We start from the raw sequence: 12,224 nt of genomic DNA on the forward strand, positions 1-12,224 counted from the left end.
AATATACAAACAAACAGTAGACAACATACAAGTAAACAGTTTGAATGTAAACAATGCAGACATGTAAACAATGACTGCAGATGTGCAATAAATAAAATTACAATGAGGCAGATGGTGTAGGTGTGGTCCGAGGGGCATGGCCAGATGTGTTCGCCCATCGCACTGCTTGTGGGTAGAAGCTATTGAAGAATCTGGTGGTCAGTGTCCGTATGCTCTTGTATCTCTTGCCTGAGGGCAATGGGGTGAAGAGCTCATACCCGGGGTGGTGACTGTCCTCTGTGATGGCCAGAATTCTACCACAGCAGCAGTCCTCATAGAGCTCTTTAATCTCTGTGAGACCACGGCCGATGAGCTTCTGGGCCACCTCCTGTGTTACTTACTACTACTGTCTGGAATCCAGTGGTAGAAGTCAGAGAGTAATCAACAGTTTAAGAGGTTGTGGCAGTTTGCGTTCAGCACTGGAATCATAAAACATTCAAGGAGTGGAAAAAGATGATCATGTTATATTTTTCTTGAATTTACAGGCGTGGGTTGTAACTGATAAAGCACAGTTTAACGTTTCCATTAAAACAACGTGTTTTAATTTCAATGGCTTACCTTCTATTTTAGTCAGCAGGTTATTGCAATTAGGTGAACCAGGAACAAAAATTGACTATTTCAATTAAAGAGAGCATCTCATCTGATTAGGACCCATGCGAGCACGCAGCCTGATAGTGTGTGTGTGTGTGAGTGTGTGAGCACTGAATAGCTGCTCTCTACTAGGGAAATGAGCCACGTTTCCTCTGTTGAAGTGCAATCTTGAAACGTTTCTGAGCATCGCCTACACGTAGATACACAAAGACAAAAACTCCCCGTAAATGGACAGGTTTCCAGAGGTTAAATTAGAAAGGCACCGTTTGTTTCAAATGTACATGACTATCGGCATTCAGCCCGATTGAATAACAAGGATTCTGTACCTCACAGGCAGTCACGTTTATCTTGGCTGTGCCTACCTGAAAAAGTTACTATTTTTAACAATTATATAAATCTGCTGTCTTGTGTCGGCAGGTGTATAATGAGAATGTTCTGTTCTTCAGTGCAGTGGGCAGATGACTCTTGACTTTTATCAGGCCACCACAGTAGCAGCACAGCTAGAAATGTTGTCTGTGGCTCCTATAAAGCGCTCCGGCCTGGCCTGTAGGATTAATGAAGCTGCAGGGAATTCACCTGGTTTCTGGAGGACAGGGAACAGAAAATACCCATGCTGGCACAGTCTGATACACCTCTGTGGGAGCTGAATTTTGCGCTGCTGTAGAGACCCTTTTCATTAATCTGGTCAACTGGACTGGAACAAGTCGACTGGACTCCTATAGCATCAACTCTTAATACTGGTGCAACACTCGCTTGAAACATCTGGGTTAAATCCGGGCCATCTTCTTACATAGTTCAAGTAAGGAGCTGTGTCAGCATGCGTAGGCTGCAAAGGAACAAATAAATGCCGAAAAGAAAAGAAACACAATGTTTTGGGTGTGAAGAATGTCCACCCATCTTCTTATCGGTCATTTGTCTTAAGTATTTATATTTGTATCATTGTTCTGTTCCACAAAAGACAGCAGAAGTTACAGTTTGCACATGTACATTGCTTAGACTGGAGTATTCAGTACAACAGCAGTATAAGCGCTGGGCTGCCCTCTGTGGAACATTTTACTGGGTAAAAACGTCACATTCAGATCAGAAGGCGAGGACAAGGAAAAATGCGTGTGTACCAGACCAAATTCTGCTTAAAAGTGTACCTCAGCTCCAGGGTGTGTTGATTCACCTGATAAACAGACTGTCTAAGGAAAATGACCAAAGCCCAGCAAAGCTTTTCTTTTCTGTGTGGGGAGGGGAGGTTATGTGTTTACTGTCGTGTCTCTAAACTGCTGTAAAGCAGCTGTAGAAATGCACTACAGACCCCGAAGGGAAGAAAACCCTTCAATGTCCTTCTCGGCCTTTCTCAGCCTCGGAGCCTGGGCAGAGCATCACCAGAATCTCTTGAATTCCTCCTGTACGAGTTGAGTGATCCTATCGGAGCGGTTTAATAATGCTTTTCCTCGGCAGCAGTCCGCTTTGCACCGGTGTTTGGATCCGCTCGGTGTCCTGCAGCCCTCCCCTCAGCAGGGCAGAATTAATGCCCGCTTACAAGACAAAACAAATACCGACTCATTTAAAGGCAATTTGCCCTGGCATCAGATTACATCTTATAGGCCTTAAACCCACAATGAAAAGATCTCTCAGGACTGATTTGTGTGTGCCAATGCAACAAAATAAGGGGGGGGGGGGGGAGACAGGTGTTTATTTTTAATAAACTCCTAATGGATGTTGAGTTCACTTCTTAATGCACGTTGCTTTCTTCCGATGTGACGAAGCCAAGCGAACCCCGCTTGTTAACTGCTGCTTTGCCCCCTGCTGGAACGAGCTGCCCCCGCAAGGGCAAACGCAGCTGCTGGGGCAGAAGGCTCCCGCCGCTGTGGCTGTGTTCGTGCCAGATCAGCCCTCCTGGCCCTGCTGTGTCGCTCTGCGCTACCTGTCCGAGGCCCCCGGGTCCTGAGCTCTGGTCTGCATCTCTCTCTGTAGCAGGAGAAGAGGAGCCGGACACTGCAGGCGGGCTGACCGCAAGCCAGCAGGACAGGCGCCTGGATTCCTTTTGTGAAGGGCCCAGGGCACTTACGCCCGGGGGGGAGGGGGTGCCCAGGCTGTTGTGAACAGGTGTCATACACAGAGGGCACACTCTCCCCACCCTGGTGAGCTTACAAGCCCGGTGAGGGCCGGGGAGGGCCGTCCCAGGGGGGCCCAGGAGGTGGAGCTCACCCGGAAGGGTTCCGGAGGCGGGAGGCTTGTGTCCGTCGTCGGGCGGGCCAGACAAGTCCGGCGTGGCTGCTTTCAAGCACCTGGGGTGGGGTCCTCAACACGAAGGAGCAACGTACAGTAAGTAGCTTAGAAAAGGGTGGAAGAAGCTGCCCAGCTGTGTTGCTGAAGCCGGAACCTCGGTTTCTTTTCAAGACGCAGCTGGGTGAGCTAATTAATAATAATTAATAATTGCTTACACTTCTATAGTGCTTTTCTGGACACTCCGCTCAGAGTTCTTTACAGGTAATGGGGATCCCCTCCACCACCACCAGTGTGCAGCCCCACCTGGATGATGCGCCAGTCCGCTCCCCACACACCAGCTCTCAGTGGGGAGGAGAGCAGAGGGATGAAGCCAGTTCAGAGATCCTCCGATCACCCCGCTCCTGGCTGCCGTACGGACTGGGAAAGTCAAGGCGGGGGCAGGTGACTCCCCAGCTCTTTCTCGGAGAGGCCACGGGTCCAGCTTCCGTGCGACGTTCGGGATCCGGATCGCAGCCCGAAAGGCAGAACGAGAGCCAGTCCCGGGTCGCCCCGGCGATCCACTGCCGTCGGCGGAGCTCGGGCAGTGACGTCGCCCCCCACCCACCCGGCTGTCCAGACGCAGGGAGACGGAGTCCGTGTGGCGGGACAGAATCCCACCGGACTGATCTGGCACGCCGGCTCAGGCCAGGGCTTGATCTTTCCCGTCGGTGGTTACGGGAATTCCCCTTCCGAAGGGAGCGGAGCCCACAGCCCTGGCCTTGTGCAACACGCACGCTCTAACGCTGCAGGGTGGAGGCAAACTCGGCCAGGCCTAGAGCGAGTTTCTAGCGTGCTCTCTTCCTATGTGAGAGTGTGCACAGAAGACAAACAACCCCCTAGCCTCTGCACCAGTGCTGCTACGATAAATCACAGCCCTGGAGTGAAACCAGAAAGGTTGGGGGGGGCATTCTTGACAAAGCCTAGAATGACTATTCTAGAAAGCCTATCTATCAGAAGCGCAAATTACCATGTTCTGGGCGGGCAAAACTGCTGCAAAGATGGATGAGCCCAGCAGCTGGCTCTCTGGCACACGGCGTCCTTGCGTTGAACCCGAGTACACGCCTTGGTGTGGCCTCGCACCTTCCTCCCCAACCCTTGGCTGGAGCGCCCCCTACTGGAGAACGAGACCGCCGATCCGGCTGGACCTGAAGAACCCCTGCCGCTGCCGAGCAGTCCTGTGAAGGCCGGAGCGCTCGAGCTGCCCGCCTCCTCGGAATCGGTGTGCTGGGAGCCTCCCGGAGGCTTCCCTAATTCAGATAAATGGCGGAGGGGCTGTGGGCGCTGTGAGATTAAAGGCATCAGTTCAGGTGGCTTTGCAATGGAGCCCTTTGCTCATAAATAAGAATCTGTTTTTTTTAAATAGATTTCTCTGTTCCCCATCCCCCCCCACAGATTCTCCGGCAGCGCAGGATGATACTTCTCATCTCCTCTCCGGTTCCAGAGGATTTCTCGGCGGATTCGTCACGTTAGCGCTGGGAAAGGCCAGGCGGCCGCGAGCCCCCGCCCGTTGCGAAGGAGAGGAGTTGACAAACGGGCTTCCTCCTCCCAGTGGGGTGTGGGGGGGGGCTCCGGGCTCTCCCTGCGACGGCCCCAGCCGCGGGGGGTGGGCTGATCCCGATAGATGGCAGAGCGACCCTCGGACAGGTGTCGGAACCCGGGGCCGCAAGGTGCGTTCGGAGTGTCGATGATCAATCTCGCAGCTAGCTGCGTTCTTCATCGCCGTGCGGGCCGAGTGACCCACCGCTAAGAGTTGTGACAACGGTGCCTTTCGGCGAGGAGGGGGGCGGCCAATGGACCGCCCCGCGCTCCGGCGGCCGGGGGTCGAACGCTCACTTGAGGGGAAGAAAACACTGGCGCCGGGCCGGCCGAGTCTTCAAACCATCGCCTCCCCGCTGTCTGGGGGCCGGGCGGAGGCGGTAGGTACCCAGACTCCGGGGGGTCGAGGGGACGTGCTCGTGACGGGGGGGGGGCGGGTGCCCGGTCTTCCTGGTCCGCCGCGGCCGCGACCCCGCTGCTCCGCGGGACGCGCAGGAGTAGGGCAGGGTGGTCGTGCTCCCTGCCCTCCCAGTCCTCTCTCCTCGCCTCTGTCCGCCTGTGGCCCAGCACCGTGCACTTTCAGCCAAAAAACACCAATCATGTGCTTTGCTTATTGCGTCATGTTGTGAAATTACGTGTCACTTTCTGCTCCTTTTCTGGTGTTGTTCTTGGGGAGCTTGCTGTGAAATGCCTTTTCATAATTCAAACTATTACTACTAATGATTTTTCCCAACAATTGCTATGTATATATATGCCAGGTTGGCACAGTAGTGAGGCGCTTAGTGGCACCACTCTCTCCAGCTCTTTGGTTCTGGTATTAGAACATGTCCTCCCACTGTCCAAATGGAGGGGTTTCTCCAGTTGCTTTGCTTTTCTCCCACAGTCCGAAGACTTGCTGTGCTGTTTAATTTGGGTCTCTGCACTGCGTGCTGGATATGCGTGTGTTTGTGTGCCCTGCGATGGACTGGCGTCCCACCTTGGCCTCCGTACCTGTCAGGTTGGACACCAGCTTCCCTTGACTCTTCAGTGAAACCAGCTGGACGGCTGTTCTGTACTGTAAGTACCACACATGTGGGCTTTTTCACGCACACACTCGCTCAACACATCTCAGCTCCTCAGTACTCTGACGTGGCACCTCACTCACTGTTCTAAGATGATTATTGATAGCTTTTATTCGTTATGACACCTTTCTAGTGTCCTGAACTTATTCCAGAAATTCAAGCTACAATTCCCTGAACAATGTCACTCTACATTGAAAGAGCATCATGAGTGTATGAACGTTTTAGCCATTATTTTCTAAAATATTAGATACTATCGTTATGATTCAATCATGCATCTCCATATTCTTATCTGTATGCATATTTGCATTTAAAGCATGGGTGTCATAATGCAAATCTGTTACACATGGGTTTGTAGGTTTCAATATTCCTTTTTTCCCCAGAGTAATTCGGAACTCACATTTTACGTGACAGATCTGTTCGAGTTCATTATGAGCAAAAGCCTGTCCTTTCATTTTCAATCTTGTTTTACTTCTAAAACGACTTCTTATGAACATTATTTAAACCCTCTAAGTACAAGCAGTGCAATTGCTCAATTAGTAATTATTTATCCCCTTTATCTAGATTCAATAATCGAATTGCATTGTACACAATGGGACATTACATGTTGGCAGGTATTGCTTTGAGATGATTGCTTTATAGAATAAAGATTATGATATTACAGGTAAACTGAAAAAAAGGAAAGATGCAGAATGCACCACTGCAAATTACTATATAGGGCGACTGCCGTGCATGGTGCAGCGTAACCTGATTGAAATAAATTACACCGTGACCCCTGACACAATTCTGCATGGGGGGTCTCTGCATCGTCTGTTCCTGTCTCCCTCATCTTTCAGGATTTCCTTTTATTTAGTGTTTCAATTTCTGCCGCTCTGGCTTCCCGCCCGCGTTGCAGCCTTTAATGCGGAAGACGGGGCTCTCTTTTTGAGGAGACCGTGAAAGATTTAAAATTTCAGTCAAGCTTTTAATACCCCAATGCCACAGTCATACAGAGCTGGAAACTGGAGCCATAAATAATTATAATAAATGCCGGCAGAGATCACATGACCTATTAATCAAGTGCATTAAAAAGGTTACGAGACACTCCTGACACTATGTCATGAAGGACCAGAGAGATGCCAGATATAAACTTCGCATTTTTTAATTCATGCATATTTAGACTCCAATAAAAGCCATTAAAGAGATGTTAATGGAAATGTAATGACTTTTGTTCAAAAATCACCATATCGACAGGAAAAAAAAAAGGAGCGAGAATATTTGCCTCTTCTCATTTACCGCCTTCCTAAGATGAGAGTAAAATTACGGCGCACAGAGAAAGCAAATACATTAATCAGAATTAGTGTTTCGTTCTGCGGTTCCTCCAGAGCAGCTGAAATCGACCTGACTTTACTTCACAGTTCATTTCAGGATTTTGTTTTCTTTTGCCATCTGGGTTCTTAGTTCTACTGGAAGCCTCACGCTTGGAGAAATGCTCAGGTACAAATAAAATGCATCAGCTATTCGTGGCAATGTTGTGGTAGTCCACCTTTAGCAAAGATCAGCTTTGAAACCCCCATCAGCCATCTCTGATGGCACACCATCACCAGGGAAGTGGCACAAGTCTTTGTTTGCAATACAGACAAGCTGATTTGAAGACAAAACCCATTGGCATTATATTCATTTTCGGATTAAAAGGGTAGGTTCACGAGATGTCGCCAGCAGCCAGATCACCCTGCAGCTCCCAGCTGGCAGCCCACTGAAGCTCAGCAGTGTGAGCCTGGTCAGTACCTGGAGGGGAGACTCCTGGGAAAGCTAAGGCTGCTGCTGGAGGAGGCGTTAGTGGGGCCAGTGTACTGTAAAAAGGCATCGTCCTTCAGATGAGATGTAAAACCGAGGTCTTGACTCTCTGTGGTCATTAAAAATCCCAGGGTGTTACCCAGGGTGACCTGGACAAATTTCCCCCTGGTCTAGTCATGGCTTCCTAATAACCCCCATCTCTGAACTGGCTTCATCACTGTGCTCTCCTCCCCACTGAGAAAATGATTTCTGAAACTGATCTCCGATTTTCGTTTTCAAGTGCTGGCTTTCAGTGTTCTGCTTTGCTCAGGTTGGGTGACAGTTTCACCTCTAGGGTGGCCATGGGCAGGACTCCCCCCTTTTCAGAGGCCGTTAGCACCTGCAGTACCTGTGTGAGTGAGTCACTGTCGTGCGCTGCGAACAGGCCAAGAGGAAGACGGGGAGTAGCTACACTGGGATGCCCCGATCTGGTTTCCTTCATCTACAGTGTGGCAGCAGAGCGTCATTCCGCACAGCTACTGGCATCTGTGATCTGCGCAGCGTCCTGCCTTCAGCACAGTGATGAACAATTCTGTTGCACTAGGCACAGCAGACTCCACGCACTATGAATGCATCTCGGGCGCCCCCCCTCAGTGGCTGTTACAGCTGTATATAAGAGACTAATTAAATGCGCTACATCGATCAGATAAGACCGAGGCCGAACTCTGGAGAGTCAGCACTTTGTTGTTCAGACTCTGGAACATTAGGCATGAAAGACGCAAACACAGAAACAGTTCTTCTGCGCCCTCCACTGAAAATGCGCCGGGAAGGAAATAATAAAGACCTTCTCGAGCTTTGCAAGAGAGGCAACATGTGCCATTGTAAAGGCCCTGACCAAGTCAGCCCACAGGTCCCATCTTATGGTAGGTAGGTCCCTTTTCAGGCCATCCAGGCCCATGGGGAATGGGGGGCAAGGGCCACCATTTTTCCTTGACTATCCGACACTGGAGGTGGGGGTGATGTGGTCAGCATCACGCTCCGGCCGGCCTGTTTCCCCCAGAAGGATTAACCCCTGGGACTCACTTGGAGAGCAGGCTGAGTGGACCTGGGAGCTGTCAGGAAGGAATAAGAGCAAGCTACATTGCTGGCCCCTATCTGGGATTGAACCCGGGACCTTCCAGTCAGGAGCTACCACAGCACCAGTTCTGTCTTATAGTAAAGTAAATTTGTCTCCATTTAGAAGAGAACAGGAGGCACACCTTTGCACAAAGAGTTGCGGGGGTCTGGCGCCGATTGAGTGGGCAGCGGGCTGTGTGTACAGGCCGAGCAAGAGGGAAACTCGTTCACTTCCTCCTGTACGGGCAGGCAGGAGGGGCGCCGCAGCGAGCGGGCAGATGAAGACCAGGTGAATCAAGGGCTCTTCCTCACGCGCAGGTAGGTTTTTTTTCCATATTTTGCTCTTGAAATGAACTTGTACAGAACATGTAACACATCAGGTTCTCATCGCCAAAATCTTCATTTTATTGCACCTGTCGTGAAATAGGTCTCAGGGCTCCATACAGAACATAAGACAGGGTCCCAGGTGAGAGGAGGCCATCTGGCCTATCAGCCTGTCTGGTAGCAGCTAACTGATCCCAGGATCTCATCCAGCCACTTCTTGAATATGCCAGGATATCAGCTTTTACATCATGGCTGGGTAGTCCAGACCCCCACCACCCTTTGTGTAAAACAGTGTTCTCAGGTTTAAGTGCACCTTCCACGTAATGTCTACTACCTCCCCCCACTTTTACTTCACTAGTCAGTTAGAAGACTTCTGCTGGCTGGACTTTGTCATTGGCTTCTGAGGATTTTGAATCCTTGTAGTATCCTCTCTTCAAGACTGAAAGTTTCCTTCATCCTGACAGTGTGGGACCATCCCTTCAGACTAAAGAGACTCAGTTCCTCATCCTGTCAGTGAAGAACCCTCCCTTCAGACTAAAGAGACTCAGTTCCTTCATCTTGTTAGTGAGGGACCCTCCCTTCAGACTAAAGAGACTCAGTTCCACCAGCCTGTCACTGTGGGACAATCCCTTCAGACTAAAGAGACTCAGTTCCCTCAGCCTGTCAGTGTGGTACACTCGCATCAGACTAAAGAGACTCAGTTCCTTCAGCCAGCCAGTGTGGGCTGCCAGCTGATCTTTTCTCTAACATGGCGATCTCCTCACATTGTACCCTTTGTATTCCAAGTGTGTTTCACTGTTGAGAACACATCACTAACAGTCCTGAACGGCTTTGCGCTTTTATGTTTTACTCTGCCGAGAGAAGTATCCGCTGAACCATGGAGTATTAATGTTCAATTTTGAAAAACAAACCTGAAATCTGATGCTGATTATGAAGAAATTGCCTGTGAAGGTCATCTTTGAGCAAAATCTGGTCTTGGGGAACTAGGTAGCAAAATATAAGGTTCTCGAACAAGCATAAGTGAAATAACGTGAAGACATTCGCTGGGCTGAGTTTGTCAGGGATTTTCAATAATTTGATAAAACAGCAAACAATAAACAAAAGAGTAGAAAACCAGCTAGAGAATAATTAAGGTCTTACAGCCGAATCGCACCGTTGTCACAGTGTTATGAAAAGCCCGATTATCATAACAGAACAAAGAATATTGTAACAGAGGTGCTAAGAGGAATTCAGTGCCATTAACGTAGCAAGAGTGCAGTGTTTATCATGCTGTGTTAACGCACTCAGCTTGCACTTCACGAAATGTGCTGAAAATATTGCATTGAAGGAAAAGCCGAGAGCATCTGGCCTCAAAATGCCGAGCCCACTCTATCAGCGTCCCGAGGGATGAAGACACGGACGGTGCACAGAGCCGTTTTCTTTCACGAGCTGTGTGAAAGTAAGTGACCACACACACCTGAAACGCAGTGAACCTTGGGCTGTGCTATCCGTCGGCAGGACATGGCAGGAAGGGCTGTCACACATCCCAGCTACTAGACACACTGAGGCCACAGCCTTTCAGCCACTTTGTTTCCCACCAAGACCTGACAAACAGGTGTTGAAAACACTGAACCCAGCAATACAGGGATGAGCTCAGGATGATCTCAGCACAGCTTTAAAGACTAGAAGCTGGTTTAGCTTGCTAAGAGTCACATTAGAATGAAAACCTGCAGACACTCTGGCCCTCCAGGAACAGAGTTCAGCTCCCCTTGGGACACATGATGTTCTGAGTCTATGGAGCACAACTCCAGTCCTGCTGGGCCACTGTGTCTCTGGGTTTTCATTCCAGCTCACCTCTTAGTGACCTCATTGAGCTGGGGTTAAGGGCCTTGCTCAGTGGCACAACAGAGTAGGATTCCTCTGCCAGCCACGGGATTTGAACCAGCAACCTTCCAGCCACAGGCACAGCACCTTAGCCACAGAGCCACCGCTCCGCCCCAGCTGTAGACACGCTGAGGCTGCAGCCTTTGCTCCCAGATCCCAATGTTTTTTTTTTTGTCCTGGCAGATTCATAGGAGAGCCCCCCCTCACCCCACTCCAACAGGAAGCCCACACACGCCCGCCTGTGAAAGAGCACCCCTGACTGGTGCCGTCTTTCTGAATGAACTCCAGGAAGGTGACACTGTGCCAGCTGTGCTGTCGCTTCTTGGCCAGCGTGATCCCGGCCTGGAAACGGCTCACCTTCCATTAACCCCGAGGAGATCCGAGCTGCTCCGGGCCAGTGTCCCGCCAGTACGGAACTTTGTGCCGAAAAGAGAAGGCGCCGGCCTCGATCCGCCTGAAGCTGCTGTGCAATCCGAACAGCAGAGAAGGGTCACGGATGGTCATGGGAGGTGGACGACAGGGCCTCTGCCAGCACTCTTCTTCTTCAGCAGCAGGTGGCGCAGTGCTCTGGTCGCTGTGAGGAAGACACACAGCAGTGAGCACTGCCGAGATCTTCAGGTACCTCACCACTAGATGTCAGTGAAGCCCCAGTTATTGCTCTTGGCACAGACTGTTTTTTTTCTGCTTTAGTGAAATCAGAGTTGTTGTTTTTTTCCCCCTAAGCTAAGTGACATTCTTTTCAAGGTTGATGTCAATGAAAACGTCTATTGTCACGAAGAGTTTTTACAGAGTGTTTAAATTCTCCCAGGGCTTTTTTTGTGAAGGTAAGATAGATTATACAGCCTTGCGAGGGAAGAAGTGTGTGCTGGATGTGACTGTTTTGCAAAAATGGTTTTAAAGGACTCGTTTGGAAAGGAGTACTGCTGTATGAAATGCTCTTCTTCTTCTCAGAGATGCTTGATATATTACAGGAACCCACAAGCACTTATCTCAGACAAGAGAGCAAGGGTATCTGATCAGGTTGGCAAACCCCTGATCCAGTGGAGGCACCAGATGTTTTTGCTGGACTTTTGAGGTTGGATGTTTTTTCTGGATTTTACCTGCTATGTTCACGTTGCCACGAACAGCTAAGGATCCCAATTTTTTTTCACTTCACCTGCCGCCGAAGTGCAGCACCCACCAGTAGTGCAGTTGCTGTTGTTAACCTATTTCCAGCACACAGACGGAAAGGAGAGGGGGTCTCCAGCACTATTGTCAAATCATCCATCAGTTCACTAATGAACCACCTACCATCTTTTACCTTGATCTCATCAGATCTCAGGAACTAAGCCAGGGTGGACCAGGCGAGGCAAAAGAAACAGGCTGCTGTGAGCTGTTGGTGGACCAGTAGGGGGTGCTCTTCCCTCTGGAAAAACATTTCCTAACCACTGCCTTGTATGGTGACTAAAGACACAATGGCAGAGGAGGTGCTGTAATGAAGATGAGACAGTAAACTGAGTCCAGGTTGATTACAATGGGTGTGTTAATCCCTGTATCCTACCTATAGGCCCTACAAGGGGGGAGGGGGCAGTAGGGCCAGTTGGCCCAGGCCTCACCTCACAGGGAGGCCTCACCTCAGCCCAGGGTGGATGGCCCTCCACTTTAACCCTTTGACTGTGTTTGTTGATTTGAGTCAAATTTGGG

General features: G+C 50.1%; 1 long non-coding RNA gene and 1 pseudogene across 1 annotated transcript in view; both read right to left on the reverse strand.

The window, feature by feature from the left end:
* Positions 1–4,519: 4,519 nt before the first annotated feature.
* On the reverse strand, positions 4,520–4,641 carry LOC148641411 (5.8S ribosomal RNA; annotated as a pseudogene; the record flags this gene model as incomplete).
* Positions 4,642–5,552: 911 nt separating this feature from the next.
* The window catches only part of LOC148641412 (uncharacterized), a 47,026-nt gene continuing 40,354 nt past the window's right edge, over positions 5,553–12,224 (reverse strand). The window contains exon 10 of the long non-coding RNA XR_015929753.1: positions 5,553–11,115. This is a non-coding gene — a long non-coding RNA (uncharacterized LOC148641412). The remainder of the gene's footprint in view (positions 11,116–12,224) is intronic.

The sequence above is a fragment of the Lepisosteus platostomus genome, chromosome 24, assembly GCF_059453375.1.
Source record: "Lepisosteus platostomus isolate fLepPlt1 chromosome 24, fLepPlt1.hap1, whole genome shotgun sequence".
NCBI classification, from domain to species: domain Eukaryota; kingdom Metazoa; phylum Chordata; class Actinopteri; order Semionotiformes; family Lepisosteidae; genus Lepisosteus; species Lepisosteus platostomus.